The sequence below is a fragment of the Ochotona curzoniae genome, unplaced genomic scaffold (genome assembly GCF_017591425.1).
Source record: "Ochotona curzoniae isolate NIBS_2020 unplaced genomic scaffold, NIBS_Ocur_1.0 contig_3190, whole genome shotgun sequence".
Classification (NCBI taxonomy): domain Eukaryota; kingdom Metazoa; phylum Chordata; class Mammalia; order Lagomorpha; family Ochotonidae; genus Ochotona; species Ochotona curzoniae.
This window is the reverse complement of record NW_024465751.1, coordinates 16,607,100-16,629,001: the sequence shown is the minus strand read 5'-3', so window position 1 is coordinate 16,629,001 and position 21,902 is coordinate 16,607,100.

The following is a 21,902-nucleotide window of genomic DNA, read 5'->3' as shown; positions in this document are numbered from 1 at the left end:
TAATCCAGTTTGGTGGGATGATACAGCAAGCTAACCCACTGCCTGCAGCAAGAGGATCCCGCATAGGAACCAGTTCAAGGTCCAGTTGCTCCATTTCGGATTCTTTTCCCTTCTAATGCTCTGGGAAACAAAGGAAAGAAGGCCAAAGACCTTAGATACCTGCACACCTGTTATAAACCCAGAAGAAACTTCTGGTTCCCAACTTCCAACAAGCCCTACTCTGGCTCTTGTGACCCTTTGGAAAATCAAGCAGTGGATGAAAGATTCATCCCTGTCTATTCCTATCTTTCTAACCCTTTCAAGCGAAAATATTTACTTGAGTAAACACAATTAAGAAAACAAACAAACAAAAAGTACTATTAAGCTGTTTAGCAAGAGGATTGTAAGATTCCACACTCAATAGAAATTCAAATATTTCACTAGGCATGTTGAAACAATAAAAAGTTCTGAATTGTAAAGTAGTTTGAGAGTACACCAAGCATTTGTCATAGTTTAAGTTTCTTAAGTGGATTATATTGAGAGAAAATCCCTCAGTTTAGTTACAGAGACACCAAAACTTGAGACATACTTTTTTCAATTCTTGTCTCTGTAAAGGAATATGCCAAGTATCTGCCACTAGTCTGTGATATAACAATCATTAGATTCTGTTTGGAAAAACTGGAGGGCCAGACAGCTGATTGATTGGAGGAGTAAAACATGGATCAAGTCATGGCTTTGAACCTGGCTTTGACTCCTAACTACAGCATCCTGCTAATGCAGTCTCCGGAACCTTCAAGATTGGTTCAAGTAGGTTCCTTCTGCCTGTTTGGTAAGTGTGCATGGAATTCCTAACTCCAAATTTTGCCCTTACTTATTTTTGGCATTTTGGGACTAAACTAGCACTGCAAAATGTGAATGGTGTGTGTGTGCCTTTTCTTCTTAAATCATTTTTCAAGCAGATTTGTAAATGATTATACAAAACACTGTATTTTCTTGTGAGCCTCACACACTAATCTTACTAAATGAAATGGCACTAAACATCAGCTCTACTGACTGATAACCTAGGTACGCATTCTCACCCCTTCTTGTTCAGGGTCCTTATATGTGCAATTATTATCTCACGGTTCAGTTTTATCATTTGCAAAATGAGACTAACTGAGCCTACATCCTGGCATGGTGGACAGAACCAAGGAGTGAATTGCCCTAGAGCGTGCGAAAGCAGCAAAGATTGTGTGTGCTTGATGATAGCTTTGTTATTAGGGTTACAAAACTTTGTGTATGTGAATGGAGTCTATGTTAATTAATGAATGTGTAGGTTGGCTATAAGACAGTCAGAATGATGGGGAAGCCTGATTCTCAGTTACACGTGTCAGGGTGTTTTGTGATGATATTATCACTTGCTAAAAGGAACTGCGTAAGGAAGAGCCCCTCCCCGCTTCAGTGTGTGCAAGTACTTACTGATTTATTCAGGGCGCTATCAAACAACAGGCAAAAAGGGATGATTTTCCTCTTTCTCCTCTGGGGCTGGGGCATTCATCTTTTCCTGTTATTACCCATTAGAACTCCCAGTTGTTAAACCTTCCTTCAGACTCTGCAGATCATGACCAAGTGCTCCTTAAGCTGAGTTCTCAGGCCTTTGGACTAAGGGAGAATTGTATCAGTCACATACAAGTTTGGAAACACACCGTGGACATTCTCAAGTCTATAATCGAGTGAACAGAATCCCCATAAGGATATCACCTTTCACCTGTAGCTATATACTTATCCACCATCATCTCTGTTTCTCTGGAGAACCCTAACTGGAACAGAACCCCAAGATTGGCATTATTATGGATTCTTAAGAAGAATGAATGAAAAATGAAAAATAGTTTAAGGCTTAGTATATGAATACTAAGACATGCTACAGTAATATTAATTTAAAGAACAATAATACATGCAAACCAGGCAATCTTTAGTAAAAGGTGAAAGATTTATATGATCTGAAGAGGAACCAGAGAATAAACCCAGGCGATCCTAATGCACATGTATACTTACATCGGATAGGTACAATAGTACGTTACCTAAAACCCATAGAGCCAATAGAAATGAGAGGCGGAGATTCACCGAGTAGTAAGTTAGATATGAATTGCTATTCTTGCACTGAGTATGTGTTTATGTGCATAGAACTTGCATATACATGTGAGTATACAGGTGACTAGTTACATGGTTCAGGGAAATATGCTTGCACTTTGACTTAAGAATCCATGAAAATTTTAATGAAAATATGGAGATTTAAAAAATAAATATACTTTCCCTTAAGTATATTCTTGACATAAAGTGATTTTTGTTTTGTTTTTACATTTTGAGGTATGTCCATAAATATTTCAAAAAATGGAATATCTCTTAGGATTCATTCTTTAACCCACCACTTTTAGGCTGACAAACAGTAGATTACACAAAAGAAGAAGACAACCTAATTGGTTGATATACAGTAACTCAGTATCTTTATAACAATTGCTACAGTATTGTTTGAAACACTTTTGGGCCTAGCCCTGTAGCCTAGTGGCTAAAGCCCTCACTTTGCATGAGGTGGGATCCCATTAGCATACCGGTTCTAAGTCCAGCAGCCCCACTCCCCACAAAGCTCCCAACTGTGGCCTGGGAAAGCACTGGAACGCAACCCAAAGCCTTGGAGCACCATTCCCACATAGGAGAACTGGAAAAAGTTCCTGGCTTTGTGGCCACTTGGGGCGTGAATCATCAGATGGAAGATCTTCCTTTCTGTCTTTCCTCCTTTCTGTATACCTGACATTCCAACAAAAATAAATATATTTAAAAACCTCTTTCAATTCAATTCCTTATAGAACAAGAAATCTAGTTTAGACATTCTATGTTTTTAAAAATATTTGCATCTTTCATCTTTCTCAATAATGACCAAAGCAAATCAAGTGTCAGGAACTATAAACAACATCTTTTACTTAAAGCTGTGAAAAATTGTCATTTTCAGAACTTACGTTACTGTTCTAAATCATTTTCTCCATGTTTATTATATTTGTTCCCCGTTACCTTTCCCCAATGTGATTAAATGCTTAAAGCAAAGAGTCTCTGAGCAAAGGACTCGAGGTGTTGGGCTCCATCTGTTTTCCATGGACAATTGGACAATCTCATTAACTTATACAAGCTTTTCAGGACACTAGAGGTTAGAATGGGTTTTTCTTGCTTGAACTGAATTTTCCTGTCAAGTAGACAGGCCAGGAGACTGGGACGGATTTAAGAATTAGGTTACCCCGTTAGATGCTCAGCCTCGCCGTACTGACAAACAAAAGGAATTAAAAGAGTTCCTGAGATCCTGGACGCCTCATCCACTGTGGTGAAAAACAGCAGAAAAACAAAACAGAAACTCTGTAACTCAAGGCATGAAATACTTGAGACGGTTATTTTGAATAGTGTGTCACGATGACTATTGCCATCTCTGACCTTCTAGATTCATCACTTAACACGGTGGATCCACAGTCTTTTGTGCTCATTCAGAGGATCACAACGAAAAATATTTTTCTTATGGAGCAAAGAAAACCCAGTATAGCAGTTTCTTTCATTCTAGACTTCAAACATTGGCTAAAGACGCTGAAGGGTCATTTCAGGACATACATTCTCAAAGGTAAAACATAAATTAGGAAGATTTGAATTATCATAATAAAGTGTCTATGCAAGAGATGGGCTGTGACTTTTAGATTTAAAATAATTTGACTAATAAATAGTAATCTCCAAACTTCAACCCTCCCCTTTGAAAACAGCAAAGTGCCCAGATTAGTCTTATGCTGGAAAAAAATTTCCAAATTTATTTTAAATTCAAAGATCTTACTGTATACATAATTGTTATTAATTGACCTTTATAATAATTGACTGAAACCAAGCTGATGGTCTTAACCTATCTTATATTCACTGGATATAAATATATGCCTTTTTAGTCTTTGGCCAAAATGTTTATCAGATTCATTATTTCATAGTAGAAAAACAAATCCATTAGATTTACCTCTCCTGTGCCTTAGAGTCTAGTTTGAATCCTAAAATTTGTGTCCACTGGGCCTGTATTATAACCTTATATCTCTTAGTGTTTCTGAGATATTTTTAAATTGGGTCATAATATGATATATATGCGATAATTTCAGTTTCTGAGGTCCTGAATAATCTTTAAAAAGAGTAAAACTGAGACAGCTTCACCTCCTGCAAGTATCCCAGCTCTTCATTCTCTTTTGAGTAAAAATTTAATATAAGCTGGGAAGATGTAACATGAAAGAGGTTATGTTTTAACTTTAATTTCTTCGAGTTGCAACCTGTGAGAATTAGATTTTAATGACTGAACTTATTCTTAAGAAGCGGATAATAGGAAAATATTTATTCCAACTTGGCGACATTGTTTTAAACGTGATCATACAGAACTCATTTCAGAACATCTAGTGTGCTCCGACAGGCACTGTGTATGTGTGGTAAAAATTTGAAAGAAGAAATTAAAGACTAAATTTATAGTTGAATTTTTTTTTGAACTAGGCTTGGACACTTATTGGAGACATCAAATTTCCAAACATTCCACAATAGCACCAAGCAGATATTTAAACAGCAGTGATGGGTTTTGGAAGATGAGAAAAGAATCTCATGAAATGACTAGTAGGTACTCCTGGTTGATTGGTGATCTTCCCAGGAAAACGCCTTTGGTTAATTGCAGACAACATGCTCACATTAAAGTACTCAAAATAGAGACAAAATACCACATAATCCCCCAAACCTATTTTTTTTTCTAATTTCTCAGAACTTCCCAATGAATCATTAATTATATTTCTGTCAACACAGGAGAAAGAACAGGGCCCTACCACCAATGAATGCATGGAAGCTACCAGATAGAGGGACACTCTGCAGCTAGTTACTACATTTTTTGTCTGCAAAGCTGCACTAGTCAACCTGTGCTCCAACTCCCCTCCGATCGTCCCCGTTGGATAAGTGCCTCTACTCTACTTCACATTTTATTAGTAAAATGTGTTTTTTATGTATGTTACCATCATCTGCTTCTTGAAAGCGGTCACTATTATTGTGTATGAAGTCTGTCTTTGTGCTAGAGTCAGAATGTATTAAAATGAAGCATTATTGGGAATATTTATGGTTTATGACCATCCTATTAGACTCCCTTTCTATAATTTAGAATACCAATTATGGCCAACATTTTCAACATACATATGTGAAATTTGTGAGAGCATCAACTATTAATTATAGCTTAATTAATATGATAACAAAAGGAGATTAATATTATAAGAAAAATATTTATTTTAAAAAAATAGAATTCCATGTGATGAGCATTGTGCTATGGCAGGCTGCGCTGTGGTGGAGATCCTGGCATCCCACAACTAGTATGCCACTTGCAGTCCCATTTACTTTGCTTCAGTTATTATTCATTTCCCAATAATGCATCTGGAAAGATAGAGGACACCAACTACCATGCTAGGGTCCCTGACACCTACATGGAAAATCTGAGTGGGGCCGCTGCTTCTGCCCTCCGTCGTCTGATCCAGCTCTAGTGGTTGTTGCCATCCGGGAAGTGAATCAGTGGGTGAAAGATATTCGCTCTCTTGTTCTCACCGTAACTATGATTTTCAAATCCGTCATTCATTAAGATAACTGTTAAAAACAAAAACCCAATAATGAAAATGTAAATAAATTTTTTTATTCCATTGTGCCAACTTTCAGAAATAAGCTTTTACTGCAACATAAAACTAAGCAAAGATGATATTTAGACATAATTGGCATTGATTAGTTAATATTTCTGGTTTTAGAAAATTATATATAATATACATATATATATATATTCTCACTTGACATTCAGAGTTATAGAAGGGGAGAAATGTTCTACCCACTGGTTCATTTCCCAGCTGCTGCATCTCAACTTGAGCTCCTTGCTTCTGGCCCGAGAAAGCCTTGGAAAGTCATGCACTTGGCTGCGATAGTCAAACCTGGCCTAATCCACAGCCAGTACCTTGTTTCACGTCTCCCACGCAGGTAGCAAAGGGCACACTTCGTGGGTGGCCTTCCATTGCTTTCCCAGGCCAGAACCAGGGAGCTAACTTTGAAGTGCAGGAGTCGAGCAACATGACCATGCCCATATATAATACTGATGTTGCAGACCTTAGCTTTATGGGTTATGCCACAACTCTGACCTTGTAATTAACTAGAATAAGCAGCTGCAATCACTGGGTGATAGAATTATCACCAACAGCCACTCTTCTGCTCTTTGTATGTGTTATGAAGCAAATGTTTCTCTAAATGGAATTGTTTAACCTATAAGAATTTCTGAAAATAGATTTGAAAAGGAACAAAGGAGAAAATAATATAAGCCTTCATAAATTGTTAATGTTACATTGTCTTAAATATAACCCCTTCTTTCTCTATTATTTCATGTTTAATAATCGATTTTTTAAAGATTCATTTTTTTATAATTTTTATTGGAAAGGCGGACCTACAGAGAGGAGAGACAGAGAGGAAGATCACCGGGATTAGAACAAGCAGGAAGCTGGATGGGAAGCGGGGCCGGCACCCATGTGGGATCCTGGGCGTGCAAGGCGAGGATCTTAACCACTGCACCACCGCACCAGGCCCTAATAATCAAATTTTTAACCACTGTAACTACTACTGAACAAATAGGAGCTGCCATTAGTGTACATTGGAACGGAAGAATTTTTACTGGTGGTCTATATGTGTGTGTTCATTATTTTGCATAAGAAAAGTTGGGAAATTAATTGACCTTCATGAATATCACTCAGTTATTTAGAAAGGGTGTGTGAGTGTGTGACGTAGTCTCTCTCTTGTACCACTCGCATCTTCTCTAACTACTCCTGGAGTGTTTACATCAACTATGCTTTACCTCCATCCACCTTTCTAGCTTCCACCCTCTTGGAATATGGTTCTGCTATCCTCTCCTGGCCATACAAACCTAAGAAAGACCATTACTTAGTTATCTGAATTTTCAATCAATGATCTTTAAGCTTTTCTATTTTAGTCTCAGGTTACGTCAACTTAGATGAATTCAGGCTATTGCCCTCAAGATGTAAAACCATGTTCACCTTCATTTCCTCTCTAAGTTAGTCGGGCAGAGGGGAGAAATCAATACAGACAGATTTGGAAAAGCTCGGAGAAGTCTCTGAGGTCATTGTTTTGCGAGAGAGTTCTACAAAGCCTTGAGTACCCAGCATGATTCCCATCCACTTTTTGATTCAGGAAATTCAATAGCAAGAGCTTTTGCTTCTGTGCAACCTCTGGAAGAGGTGAAGCTGGGCATTGTTCTTCAAGTATCCTTGATCTAAAGAAAGTCTCCTGGCTCCAAAGGAAGTGCAGTGGCTATGTTGGTTCAATTTCATTGGAGTACCTGGGTCTAAATCTGGATGATAATATTTAGGGAGTTCCTGTTCTCTACTCCAAGTCCCTGACCTTCCTTTACTTAGAGCATTCACTTTAGACACCTTGGCTCAGTGAATTCTTGTACTATCTTTTGAGATGTAAGTATCTTTTAAGGAGTCTTGTTATCACTTTTACAATATAGGATTGTCTTTATCAAAGGCCTGGAAAGGGACTCCCTATGGGGCAAAGGACTCCCAGGCTCTGTGCAGGAAGAAGAGCCACTCCTTCAGACTTACTGTTCCAAGTTGTGAAGCTACTTCCCCTGTAGATTAGAGAAAGGTTAGCTTTCCTTTGGGCGAGACAAACACAGTCGCTGATTCCCGCACTGCAGAGTTCATACACGTGAATGTCCGGCCTTCATTTTTATGTTCTCCTGTGACTGGCAGTAATATCTGGATAAAGTTAATTTCTGTGTGCTCAACTTTTCTGGAGTAACTTTAATAGTTTCAACGTGTACTAGTGCTGTGATTTTAGGCACATTGCTAAGAATTGCTTTTTCTTTTTGGATATTTATTTATTTTTATTGCAAAGTCAGATAAACAGATCAGAAGAGAGACAAACAGGAAGACCTCCTTCCCATTGATTTACTCTTCAAGCAGACATAACGGTCGGTGTTGAACCAAACCAAAGCCAGGAACCTGTAGCCTCTTCTGAGTCTCCACATGGGTGCACGGTCCTAAACTTTGGGCTGTCCTCAATTGTTTTCCTAAGCCACAGAAAAGGAGCTGCATGGAAAGCGGCACCACCGGGATTAGAACTAGTGCTCATATGGGATCCTGGCGCATTCAAGGCGAGAACTTTAGACACTAGGCTAACACCCCAAGCCCCAAGACTTTCTTTTTTTTTTTAGTTCCTTTATTTGCAACTGAAGAGAGGAATCTCTGTGACATAATTGTTAAGGGTATTCAATAAAGTATTGCAGACTATCAAGTATTTAATGATATGAATTACACAATGAATATATACCATTCTTCTATACTTCTTCGCCTGGAGAATAAACTTCACTCGTATGCACAATCATAGATTTTCCTGACATTGACCTTGGCTTTCAACATACTTAACCAAATGAAATGTATGGAGGCATACAGGTGTCTGTACTTGTATCCTGGCCTCCCTGTAAGCATCAATGTAGAAACATTTTTGCTGTCGCCTGGGTCCATTGTAATAATGCTAAGAGGCACACTCTAATCCCTAGCGAGTCGAATAAGAAAAAGCAGTGTTCAAAGAAAAACACAGTGCCGGGTTACAAGAATTTCACATATAATAGTGTTTGATGACAAGCATAGAAATAAATGAAAATAACTCAGCTATGATAACTATAATGCAAGTCTAAATACAGGGTGATCAGATGAAAAATGTTCTGCTTATCTTCCTTTGAAATGCAAATAAAATGTGGTTGAAATATTTCTGCTCTTATTTTAGTAAAAAATAAAGAGATTAGTCAAAACAACTGTCCAGTGCTGGTGTCTGATTTTTCCATAGCAGAGAAACCTGCCCTAGCCTCCAGCACCACGTTGCTTAATAGATTTCCTTACATGTTGCCTAACCCTCTTCTGTCCTCTAGTGGTAAACTGTAGAATTACCTCACCTTAGTTCAAGATCCCTTGTAGAAAATAGTTGTCTAATTCCCCCATGACAGGTGGCAGGGATATTGAAGCAGTCTGTAAGCCAAGCAACTCCAAGGAAAATAAGTTCAAGTTCTCTAAAAATGTAATACAAAATAACCTTCATTCACCACATATTCTGGAATCTGTGTTGGCTTGACCAAGCTGGTGGCCAAATTGATCTGGAAGGAAGAATATGCCCGATATTTAATATGATGCTCTATATGCTTAGTACATAACATGCTATATATTATATGGCATATATTTGCTGTAATTTTAATAGTCTTATGTGACTAAACCCTTCTCAACCTATCAAATTTTCTATGAAGAAAGCTTCCAGTGTCAATGGTTTTCAGCAATTAATCAGCAAATATTGTGTCATTTACTCCTTAGCTTTCACTCTGACATCACATTTACCTACTATCTGTTGTAAATCTTAGGTTACAGACATTTGAAAAATTGAATTTGCATATATGCTTCACGTTCATAGCTCAATATACTTCCACTTGGCTTAAAAATCATCATCAACAGCAACAACAGCAAAAACACTGAACATTGTTTTTAAAATTGCCAATGCCCTGGGTCAGTATATAGTACAGCGATGTATATGTTGGTTTGCAATGACCTTTACTCAAAATCTCAGCAGCACCAAACTCAAGAGACCCCCTACCTCCTGTTCCAGAACACTATTATGTTGATTTCTTACGCATGATTCCTTCAAATATTTCTTCACCTTCTGCTTTCTCCTTCTCATGACTCACAACCTTATTTTGAATTCAGAGCAAAGTATGTTCTCAGCTTCATTGTATTCATTTCTATGATTTAAAATATCAAAAATAGAATTATGTATTTTATAGCAAGCATTATAAACTTTTTGAATCTTAAATTTATGAAAAAATGAAACTTATTCTAAATCTTGAGTGTCACCACATAGAAGGATCATAATCTATACACAACAGGCCACATTCTGCCTTATCTCGGCAGTTGTCTTACAATCTGCCTCAATCTTCAAGCTGCAAATGCCAAGTTGATGCTTATCTGTACTTACTTTTCCCTTCATCTCCAGCATAGAATCCATGAAACAGTCTGAGTCCTCACTCCAACTGCACAGTCCAGGGCACTGACATCAATTTTCTCAGCACCTTAGGCAACTCTCCAAACATAAAATCTCCTTTCATTTCTTCACAACATCACATCCTTGCTTCTGATACCTGAGTTCTACCTTTGTTTTGTGATAGATATTCGAAAAAGAGCACTATGTATCGACTGCTGTTTTAAGACTGAAACCACACCCTTGTATATTTTTCCTCTCCAAATACGTTGTTTTATAACTCCACTATCCATCATCAGTACAACTACCCTCTTAATTTAAAATTTTGCTTTGTATATGCTAAAGGCAGAATTAGAAAGTGAGAGAAAAAAAGGAGACACAGTGTGTGTGTGTGTGTGAGAGAGAGAGAGAGAGAGAGAGAGAGAGAGAGAGAGAATCTTCCATTTGCTAGTTAGCTACCCAAATTGACATTTTTGCTGGAGTAGGGCCAGGTCAAAGTTGGGAACTAGAAACTTCAGATGAATCTCTCACAGGGTACAGAGACTCAAGAATTCTGGTTCATTTTCCACTAATTTCCCAGGCATTCAAACAGGGATTTGGATTCGAATTTAGAAGACAGCATGATTATGGGCCACGATGCCGGCCTCAGCACGTTTGCTGTCCTGGATATTTATAAATTTCCTGTAACCATTCATCACATGCCAATGTATTACATACTTTTCTTTTGAGCTATATTGAATTTCGTTTACTCATTCTTTTCTCCTCCATAATGTAGACTTCGAAAAAGAGATTTTTCATACAAGAACCTTATACTCAGTAGACAACTCATAATAATTTGATGAATGAATGACAAAATTAATGTGTCATGTTAAGAAATCTACATGTGAACAGCACGTTTTGGCAAAGCTATTCAAAAACTGTCTACTTTTCCTCAAATTATTTTGTATTGTCTGTTTGAAAAATGAATTTAAATTGGCATGAGAAATAATGTGCCTTGTTTCATTTGGCAATGCATCATGGCAGATATGTTTATTGCTCATTTTATTTCATGTTTCCAGACATCCATCAAATTATTGCAGGATTGTGCTAATGCATGAAATCTAAATAAAGGCAAATGTATAATCACAGAGAAGAAATGCTGGTCACCAGGCTCAGAAATGGGAAGAAGAAAAGGGAAGTGGTAGATTAAATGATACAAAACAGCAGAGGTGTACACACTGACACGTGAATGATGTAACACACTACACTAGGACAGTATTAATAAAGATTCTCCTAATCTAGGATTTTTGCTGAGTATAACTGCTCTTGCCAAAGTGGGAGAATAGGTGGCCAAGTAAGATGATGGATTTATTACTTGCTTTGTTCCAATCTAGTAAACATATATGGCAGCATATTATACAACATTTACTTAAAAATCAAGGTATAAACAAAACTCAAAGAACTAGTTTATATTGTCAAGAATTTCCATTTTATAAAGAACAGATTGGAAAATATTCTGATTATAAAACAAAAGTAGTTTTGCTAGAATACTTATTTCTATTCATTGCTATAATCCAACACTAAAATATTCAGGCACCTAATTTTATTAAATATAACAATTTTGGAAACACTAAAATGTTGATAGATTTAATTTCATCAGTATGCTTTTTTATTATTTCATTTGCTTGGAAGGAATGGTTTTTCTCTGTCTCTCTTTGTCTCTGTCTCTTTCTGTGTCTCTCACACACACACACACACACACACACATTCACAACAGGAGCATCAGGACAAATTGAGACCAGGAACCAGGAGTTCCCTGTTAATCTCCTGCATGAAAGTCAGGCACAGTCATACACGTCTTTTAGGGTAGACATTAGCAAGAAGCTGGATTGGAAGCTGAAGAAGAACTTGATTCCAGTCCCTCTAAATAGGAAGTATACACTCCAATCAAGAGAGGCCTAAACCTCCGTGCTACATATCGCTTCTTAAAATTTGTATTTTACTTGAAAAAGCAAATATACTGAGATGTAACTCAATAAAGTCGTTTAACCTAGAAATTGTGGAATGGAAACAGTTCATGGGAGGATGTAGGTACTACTTTGAAGTAAGGCATTTTTAAGCCTCTCTTTGGAATCTATTATTAATGTTCTTTGAATTCAACATTCACCACAAGCATTGTAGTCCTGTTTTGCTTATTTCCTTGGAATAGATGAGCTGATTCGATATTGAACAAAAGAAATGTAGTTTATGTTTGAAAAATGGAAGTATGTAGAGACAAATTTTTCCTGAATACATAATTTTATTCTGTATCACTAATTCTCTACATTTCAGTGAATTTTGTGGTACATAAAAATATATTTTACTATTCCTGCCACTTTGTTAATTCATTGTCTTGAAAGTTCCTATAAAATTATCACTATGAAGGAAATAAACATATATCATTAATTTAAAAATTATCATTTAATGATTTCAACAAAGATGAAATTTTATTTTCTACTGTTTTACAGAAAAAGTTTATGGACTCAGGAAACAAATAAGTGTCTGACCTATTTTCTCAATATTTCTTTGCATTGAGTAGGTTGTGTTGAGTCATATTTTTAAATGTGACAGTCATTCGTTGTGAATACATGCACTTTTAGAGATCTTTATTTGTTTTTCACTTAAAGAGCAGAATGCAGAGAGAGAGGCAAGGGTACCTGGATGCATGGGAGCATAAACCCAAAGCATTGGGCCATCCCCTGTTGCTTTCCAGGCCACAAGCTGGGAGCTGGGTGGGAAGTGGAGCAGTCAGGCCACATACACATTCACCATAGGTAATGCTATGCTTGGAGATGAAAGATTAGCATGTTGAGTCATCAAGTCAACTCCACCTCTAGTGCTTAGTTCACAGATTTGAGGCAGTATATAAGATTTATACCACATGAACTCTCATTTAATTTTCATGTGGATGGCAGAGAAGCAAATACTTGGGTTATCATTTCCTGCCCTCACAGGCACATGACACAGGAGTTGGACCAGAAGCCAGATGAGACGAGTAGGCTGGATGTAAACCAGAACTCTGCTATGGGAGGCAAGTTTCCCAAGCTGAGGTGTAACCTGAAGTGTACTCAACTACCTTTCACGCATTATCGCATTTGAAACAATCGAAAAATCACTAAAGTATTCTAGTGTTTCAAAATCTCAGAAATACAAGGGGTCATCAATTAATTTCAGCTTTCCATGGTTTCTGGAAATTGTTTCCGTAACTGGGCATTTCAAAGATCTGTGTGACGATGGAATCAAAAGTTGCTAATTTTTTAACAGAATGTTTGAAATCCATGTATAACTTTTCTATAACAGCTAGTAAACTATTTGGGAAACAGAAAAGCAGAACTAGACAGAGACCAAGAGTGAGAATGTTCCCAGTCTGCTGACTCATTATTAAGTGTCCAAATAGACTCAAACTTGGCCAGGACTAAAGCTGAGAATGCGATCTAGTTGTCTTTGGGTGAGTAATAAACATAGAATTAATTGAGCTATAAGCTCTACCTTCCAAGCTTTACTTTTGCTGTCCTTGACTTAAACCATCAGCACTGTGTAGACTGTGATTAATATAAGTATACTAGGCATGTGTGCCCTTAGGACTCAAAATTAGACCAATGACTTAGAGACACAGGGTGCTAGCTTTCCAACAGCAACTGTACTTATATCAAGGACGTTTAACATTGTTATGACAGGCGTTTTGCCTGTAATGTGATGCTGTAACAGATGAGTTTCTTGTGTTAAACTTAGAATCACAGGCCCTATGGCCACCCTTTTGGTAGAAGTCTTGGTGGCAGATTTGTTTCAAGAACGGAAAGGGAAGATGTGGGCAATTGTCCCTGTGCCCCTGCATTCCACCTGGTGAGCGTGGCTCACCACTTACCTGCCCATTACCTGGGGCACAGCTTTCAGCTCTGCTTATGAAGTGATCTTGACATGACTGGAAGGTCAAGGAGTCTAGACTTGCCCTTTAGCCAATCACAGTGTCATTATTGGGAGGCGATGGGGGACTGCCAGTAGATGCCCTCTTGGCTTCCCCTTCCTTAACATTTAGAACTTGTGAATTGCACATAATGAAGCAGACATTCCTCAACAGCTTGTTTCTGATGGTTCTGCAGTCCAAGAACACTCTTGCCTCACCTTTGTACCCTCGGGACCTCTTGCAGGTTTAAATACTGAGATACCTTGGTATGCATCTGCAGTCTACATGTGCATGGGTGTCGAACCAGGTATTCTGATAAGTTTCAACAGCTAGACTAAATGTTACTCCTCCCTAGTACTTTTGGAAGACTCCCATTCACTAAAACTTCCCTCAAAATCCTTCTAATGATGTAACGATTGTATTCTTCCAAGATCAGACGAGATCAGGCACATTCAGGATGGTATGGCCATTGACGTAATGATTGTATTCTTAACAAAACTCCACATTTACAACTTGCCTTTATCTAGGCTTATTTAATTTAATCACATCACAAAGCTATGCCTATTTTTTATCCACAATAACACTCTTATTCACTGTCCTTTACTCATCTAGATTTTTAGATGCAACATCTATATCAGAAAATAAAGAACATTATACAATTTTTTATCCACTTTCAGGTACCGCTACAAGATTATCAACTTATTTTGTTAATGGTATCTATATGGTCTACAATGATATGGTTAACGTGCTGAAATTAGATTTATATTAACATCACTCAACAATGAATTGAATAACTTTCCATATCATTCTAGGACATCCAGTCCCAGAAACACATTAAGATTAGATGAAGTATTGACAAATAGTATTTCAGAGAAGGAGTGCCATTGTTGATATATCTGAATAGCTCCTAATAACCATCCGTGCTACAAATGGTCAGTATGAACTCTGGAAAGCAACTTTTAAAAGCAGTCTGAAGAATTACATGGTTAACAAGAGAAAACAAATTGAAGGCATGATGATACCTTAAAAGAATTGGATCGCATTTGCCCTGAGAACAGGCCTAACACGGTGTAGAGGGAGAAAAAAAACTATTGAAAATAAAATTCATTAATTGAATTCAGTATTAGATTCTATTCCAAGGAAAATATGATACATAAACTTGAGCCGTTTTACATTTGAAAGGTTATTTTTAATCTATAGAAAGAGAGAGAGTGTGAGGGAGAGAAACTCTTCAATCTGCTGGTTTACTCCCAAATGCTTGTTGCAGACAATGTTAGGACTAGGTGAAAAACCACGGGGTCCATGTGTGCAGATGCAAGCAGCAAGTGCTGTGGTGATGCTTTTCAATGGTAGAAAGCACATACGCAAGGAATAAAATAAGTTGATTCTGAATATACTAGAATCAGTTGGATTTAATTGTGTTAAATTAAGATCCAATAGCACATAAACAATTGATTTTTATGAACAAAAAGTCTCCCAAATGTACAGGGAATTCAACAATTCTATCCTTATTCATATAATTTTACTCCTGCCTTTGTCTTCAAATCATTTTACTGCCTTGAAAAGCAATATCACACATACATAAATTATATATACACCTACAAATCGGTAGGCATTGCCCTTTGTTTTATGTATACATGTCTTCATTTGTCTCATAACGTTTTGCTTAAATGGTTGAAGTTGCTAGGCTGCAATTATCTTAAAGCATGAGTCATGCTTCTGTCTTCATTGATTAATTCCTCTCTAAGTTGCTAAAGACGCTATGAACACTTTATTAAATTAAATTTATGATTTTCTTCCCTTTAAAAGGCAGGCACAATGTGGGTGTTCCTCCTCTGTGCTTCCATAGCATCTTACACAATCCTTCATTTTAGCACTTATCTCACCATGCTGTAATTGTTTGTTTGCAGTTGTCTCGCCCATTAAATAATGATCCCATTAAAGTAGTGCCTGCTCTTTATTCAACCCAAGTTCCTGGAACCTAGCAAAATTCTTGGCACAAAATACACTTCAGGAAATAATTGTTAAATGAATGAAACCACTAAATTTCCCAAATTACAGTCAACAACTTTATTGGCACAATTTGTACTTCAATTTTGACAGAATAGTTTTTTTAAGTTCACAGTTGCTATATAAACATTTCATCATCTTGGGTTTACCTATGTCCATATGAATTCACAAATCCTCCAAAAATCTCACAGTATTTGTGAGCTGCTCAAAATACTATTTTGCAATGATGTTTGATTTCTAATTTAGACAATGACGACATCAAAAGAAACGCAACTGGCATATTTCCTCAAGCTACCTTTGGAACTGGTATTGGATCTTTGTAACAGGACTCCCATAAGCTGCCCACTTAAGTTTAAGTGGTCATTAAAATACCCAAAATCCTATTCACTATGAAAGGTAACCTATGTTTATATATTTTAAAACACATGGTTTAGTCAATGAGCCTTAATTTATCATCTGCACTATTGATGCTAATTGAGAACTATGATCATAGCGTTATATACAGACTTACATTAGAATATATCAGTAAGATAGCTAGCTTTTTTTTTTTCTGGTTCTCCCAACACTCAGCGCATGTTTTTAGTATTCTTATGGAACTACTAACCCTGTTCATACATTCTTAGTGACTAACCATTGTGAAAACTGAAAGTTAAGTCTCAGAATTATGACATATTTTAAAGAACCAATCTAACTTTGTAATACTCTAAAATCATTTGGAGCATTTTAGAACTATATTGGTCAAATTATGTACATGACATTTGTAATGGAAGGAGATTTGGCCCTGAGGTGTTTTCACTGATGTTGTGTAAGAATAGCCTGGAGTAACTAAGTACATTGTGTTAGAAGTATTTAACCCTAAGGTTGACACTGCACAACTTAACTGAGGTAATTTTTACACAATAAAATAATGTCAGAAAAATTTAGATTAAATTTGGGATTCTTGATATATTTCTCTGAAGTTCTGCTGAAGTAATTAAAAGAGACCGGCAGAGGCAGATCTTGTGTCACAGAAGGTTAAACTTGTCTTGGGGTACTCCCGTTCCACAGCAGAATGCCTAGGACTGATTCTCACCTTGGCTTCCAGTCCAGTGTCCTAATAATGGAAACACTGAAAGGAATCAGATGATGCTGGTTCTAGTATTCAGGTGACTTCCACCCATGTGGGAGATCTGGCGGGAATTCCTGGCTCCTGGCTTCAGCATGTCCCAGCTCCTGACTTGAGCAGCTAGTTGAATTTAAATGGGCATCTGGGACTAGTGTTGTAGTGAAGAAGGTTAAGCTGCCACTTGAAATGTCGGTATCCCATATGAATGCTGGTTTGAATCCTAATTAGTTCACTTTCACTCAAGGTCCCTTTAATGAACCTGGAAAGCAGAAGATGGCTCAAATACCTGAGCTTGTGCCACACATGTGCAAGACACAGAGTTCAAGGCTCATGGCTTTGCCCTGGCCCACCCCAGTCCCAGCCCTTGCACTTATTTGGGGATTGAACCAGTAGATGAAGGATAGCTCTCTCTTTTGCACATGATCATGCACTCTTTTCATTTCTCTCTTACTCTCTGTCATTCAAATAAACAAATCATATCATGCTGACTTATGTAATGATTTTGATACAAAAAGAACAGATTCAATAGAGTGCTGGAGTTTTGAAAATAGACTGATATGGCCTTCCTCCCTCCTTTTCTCCTTGATTTTCTTCTTTATTACTTTCCTTTATCACTTCATTTTTTACCACTTCATTTTTTGACATTTAGAGAGAACATATTTTAATAAAAATTATAAATCAGGGACTTATTAGTTTACTAAGTAGATAAATAAATGCAAGATCCCAGTTCAGCAGTAGTATAGGCAAGAGATGTAAGCAATATTTGAATAGAAAGACAATCTTCACATAGGAATGTGAAGATTAAGTGACTGATAAAAAAATAAATGAAAAAATCCTCACAGGTTTGCTCAAAAACACAAAGATGAACAAGACTAGGAGATCATTATTTGATAATGAGAAAATAATTTGCCATGAGATTAAGATATTTAAGAGCAATCAAATTGAAATATTAGAAATGGAGAATACAATATGTTAAGTAGAACATGTTATGGAATGCCTAATCAACAGACTTTGTGACGCATCATGAAGAATAATTGAGCTAAAAGAGAAATCCTTGGAAATATCTCAGTCACATAAAAATTTTAAAAACCTGAAAATGCTATTTAAAATCCATGCAATGCTTTCACATGACCGATCATATGCATTTTCAGAATCTCTGAAGACATGGAAATAGAAAATGGATTAAAAGGACTATTCAGTGAATAGCAGAAAACATCCATAATTTGGATAAAGATGGGGAAATCTTAGTAAACGAAGCATGTAGAATTCCTTGCAGGATCACGAAAAATCTAAATCTCAACAAATATTATAGCTGAATGTTAAACCTTAAAACATAAGACTTTAAAACCTGTTTGAAATTGGAAATTAGATTAGTTGATTCTTATAAGAAAACCTACCATGTAAGAGAGTGTGTAGAGACAAAACATGATTCTTAAAATAAATTGTAAATCCAATATTCTGTATCCAGTAAATCTATCATTTATTAATAAAAGTTAAGTGTCTGGTGCAGTAGTGTAGTGGACTAATTCTTTGCCTGCAGCATTGGAATCCCATAGGGCTGCCAGCCCCAGTCTCTTCAGCTCCACTTCTGATCCAGTGCCTGCTATTGACCTGGAAAAATAGCAGAGGATGGGCCAGAACCATGGGCCTCTGCGCCCACCTGGTAGGCAAAAAGAAGCTCCTGGTCCCAGCTTTGGGTCAGATCCACTCTTGTTATCACTGCCAGTTGAGCAGTGAAGCAGTGGATGGATTTCGTTCTGTGTCTTCCTCTCTAAAACTCTGATTTTCAAGTAAAATATATATTAAAAAGTATTTATAAATGAACCTTAAATAAAGACCTTCCAAAGCAGATGGAACTTGAATTTGTCATCACTTCAGCAGTCATAGATATGATTCTCTACCCCCAAACAAAATAAGGAGTCCCAATGAAACTGCTTAATATATCTTCACAATAGGATGCTGGCCTTTCTATCATTGTCCAAGTCCGCAATGCCATGATACACTTAAGCAGCACAATGATGGACTGGTTACTGTTGTTGAATGTCTGTACTAATAACAATATGAGGGAAAACAGTGTCTGTGTGTGGGAGGGAGGGGGGAGGTAGAAGGAGAAATCACTGAGCCTATGGAACTGTATGATGAAAAATAAAAACTAAAAACAGCAACAACAACAACAATGTTTTATGTGTGGATGATCCCTCCAAAGGGACCAGGACCAGAGATGTGACGACTGCCAAGAAAGATCAGAACACTGAGAGCAAACAAGGAAATGAAGTAACAATCACTGTAACATCAAAGGAGTAAACACGTTTTTTGGGACAAATTCTGATGATCAAGCCAATTAACTGGGGAAGAGGATATGCTTGACTACAAGCAACTAGAAAGGAAGGAGGCACAGTGAGGCAGCACGCATCCCCAGCCAGCCTTGGCCAGAGAGCACACACAGTCTCGTGCAGCAAGTCGGCTTTCTGCTAGCACTCTCATTCTGCAGAGAGTGTGTGCGTTCCTGGGCCCTCACACATCTGGTGGATTGGTTCCACATGTACGTACTACACACAAGAGTTAAGGGTGATAGTCATCACTCACTGTGAAGAATCTTAAGGCAAATATTCACCTATGAATGCATAAAGGAAATTCAAAGCACATAATAGAAATACTTACGGAAAATGGCAGGACCAAGTCGTTACTTAGCAACAATACCTTTAAATGTGAGTGGCCCTAGGGCCTGGCGCAATAGCATAGTGGTTAAAGTCCTTGCCTCGCATGCACCGGGGTCCCATATGGGTGCCAGTTCTAATCCCGACAGCTCCACTTCTTATCCAGCTCCCTCCAGCTCCCTGCTTGTGGCCTGGGAAAGCAGTGAAGGACGTCCCAAAGCCTTGGGACCCTGCACCAACTTGTGGGAGACCTGGAGGAAGTTCCTGGCTCCTGGCTCCGTATCAGCACAGCACCAGCCATTGCGCTCACTTTGGGAGTGAATCATTGGACGGAAGATCTTCCTCTCTGTCTCTCCTCCTCTCTATATAATAATAAATACATCTTTGAAAAAAATGTAAATGGCCTAAATTCTTCCATGGAAAGATGCTGAAGGATAAATGCCTCCAGAAAATACACCTAACCAACAAAGTTACACACACATTGAAAATGAAAGAATGAAGAAAGGATATTCCGGGCCCAGCGCGGTGGCGCAGTGGTTAAGGTCCTCGCCTTGCACGCCCGGGATCCCATATGGGCGCCGGTTCTAATCCCGGCAGCCCCGCTTCCCTTCCAGCTCCCTGCCTGTAGCCCGGGGAAAGCAGTCGAGGACGGCCCAAAGCTTTGAGACCCTGCACCCGCGTGGGAGACCCGGAAGAGGCTCCTGGCTTCGGATAGGCATAGTATCGACCCGTTGTGCTCACTTGGGGAGTGAATCATCAGATGGAAGATCTTCCTCTCTGTCTCTCCTCTCTGTATATCCGCCTTTCCAATAAAAATAAAATAAATCTTAAAAAAAGAGGATATTCCACACTAAAAGGAAGGAAAAATGAAGAATAATCATACAGATATAGGAAGAAAATACACCTTAACAAACAGACTGTTTAAAGAGAAGAAAGACATCATATATTGACTAAGAGATCAATTCAACAGGAAGATGTGATTATAGTAAATTCATATGCACCCAATGCCAGGGCAGCTGGCTATTTAAAGCAATTATTTTTGGGTCTAGATTAATATACAGACTCCAATAAAGTAGTAATGATGGACTTCAACATTCCATTTTCATTAATGAAAAGATCAATTGCACAGAAAATCAACAAAGAAATAACAGAGCTAATCTACCACATGAACCACATGGACTTAATATCTATTGAACACTTAATTCCACAGTTGGAGAATATACATTGCTTTCATCAACATATGGGGCTGTCAGTAGGATAGATCACATATTTGGCCAAAACCAAGACTCAGCAAATAAAAAAAAAAAAAATTATACCACACGTCTTTTCTGGCCAATGGAAATAACAAGATATAACAGGAAACTCCAGAAAATATACCAACACATGCAAACTGAACAAATTGCTACTGAATAACTGATGGGTCATAAAATAAGTCAAAAGTGAAAAAAAATCCTGGAAAAAAACGAAGATGATGATACAACATATCAAAACTCATGGGACACAGCAAAAGCAATGTTAAGAGGAAAATTTCTACCAATTAGTGCCTACATTATTAAATCGAATATGTGACTTACCAAAGTATCTCTAAGATCTAGAAAACAGCAAACCCACAATTAGTATGAGCAAAGAAATAGAGAACTTTTAAAAAATGAAATGAACAAAAGTAAACCAAAAACATCAGTGAAATTAAGAGCAGTTTTTAGAAAAATTAAATAAGATTGATATACTATTGATCCAACTCAAAAAAAAAAAAAAAAGGAAAGAACGAACGGGAGGGAGGAAAAGCAGATCAATGAATTCCTAGACTAAAAGGGAAAAGTTATTACAGCATGACCGAAATAAAAACCACCATCAGGAGTTGCAAATGACTATGTCCTAACAAATAGTAAAATCCAGAAGAAATAGATTACTAGACACATATAATCTAACAAAATTGACTCATTAAGTCATAGAGGGGCTAAATAGACATATAACCAATATGGAAATTCAGTAAATAATAAAGACCATCCCAACAAAAACAGTCAATCATCGGATTCCTTCATTGCTGAGCTTCACTAGAATTTGAAAGAAGAGCAAATTCCAATTCTTCTTAAACTATTCAAGATAATTAAAACAGAGGGTCTTCTTCCACATTCTTTTTTATGAGGCAATATTA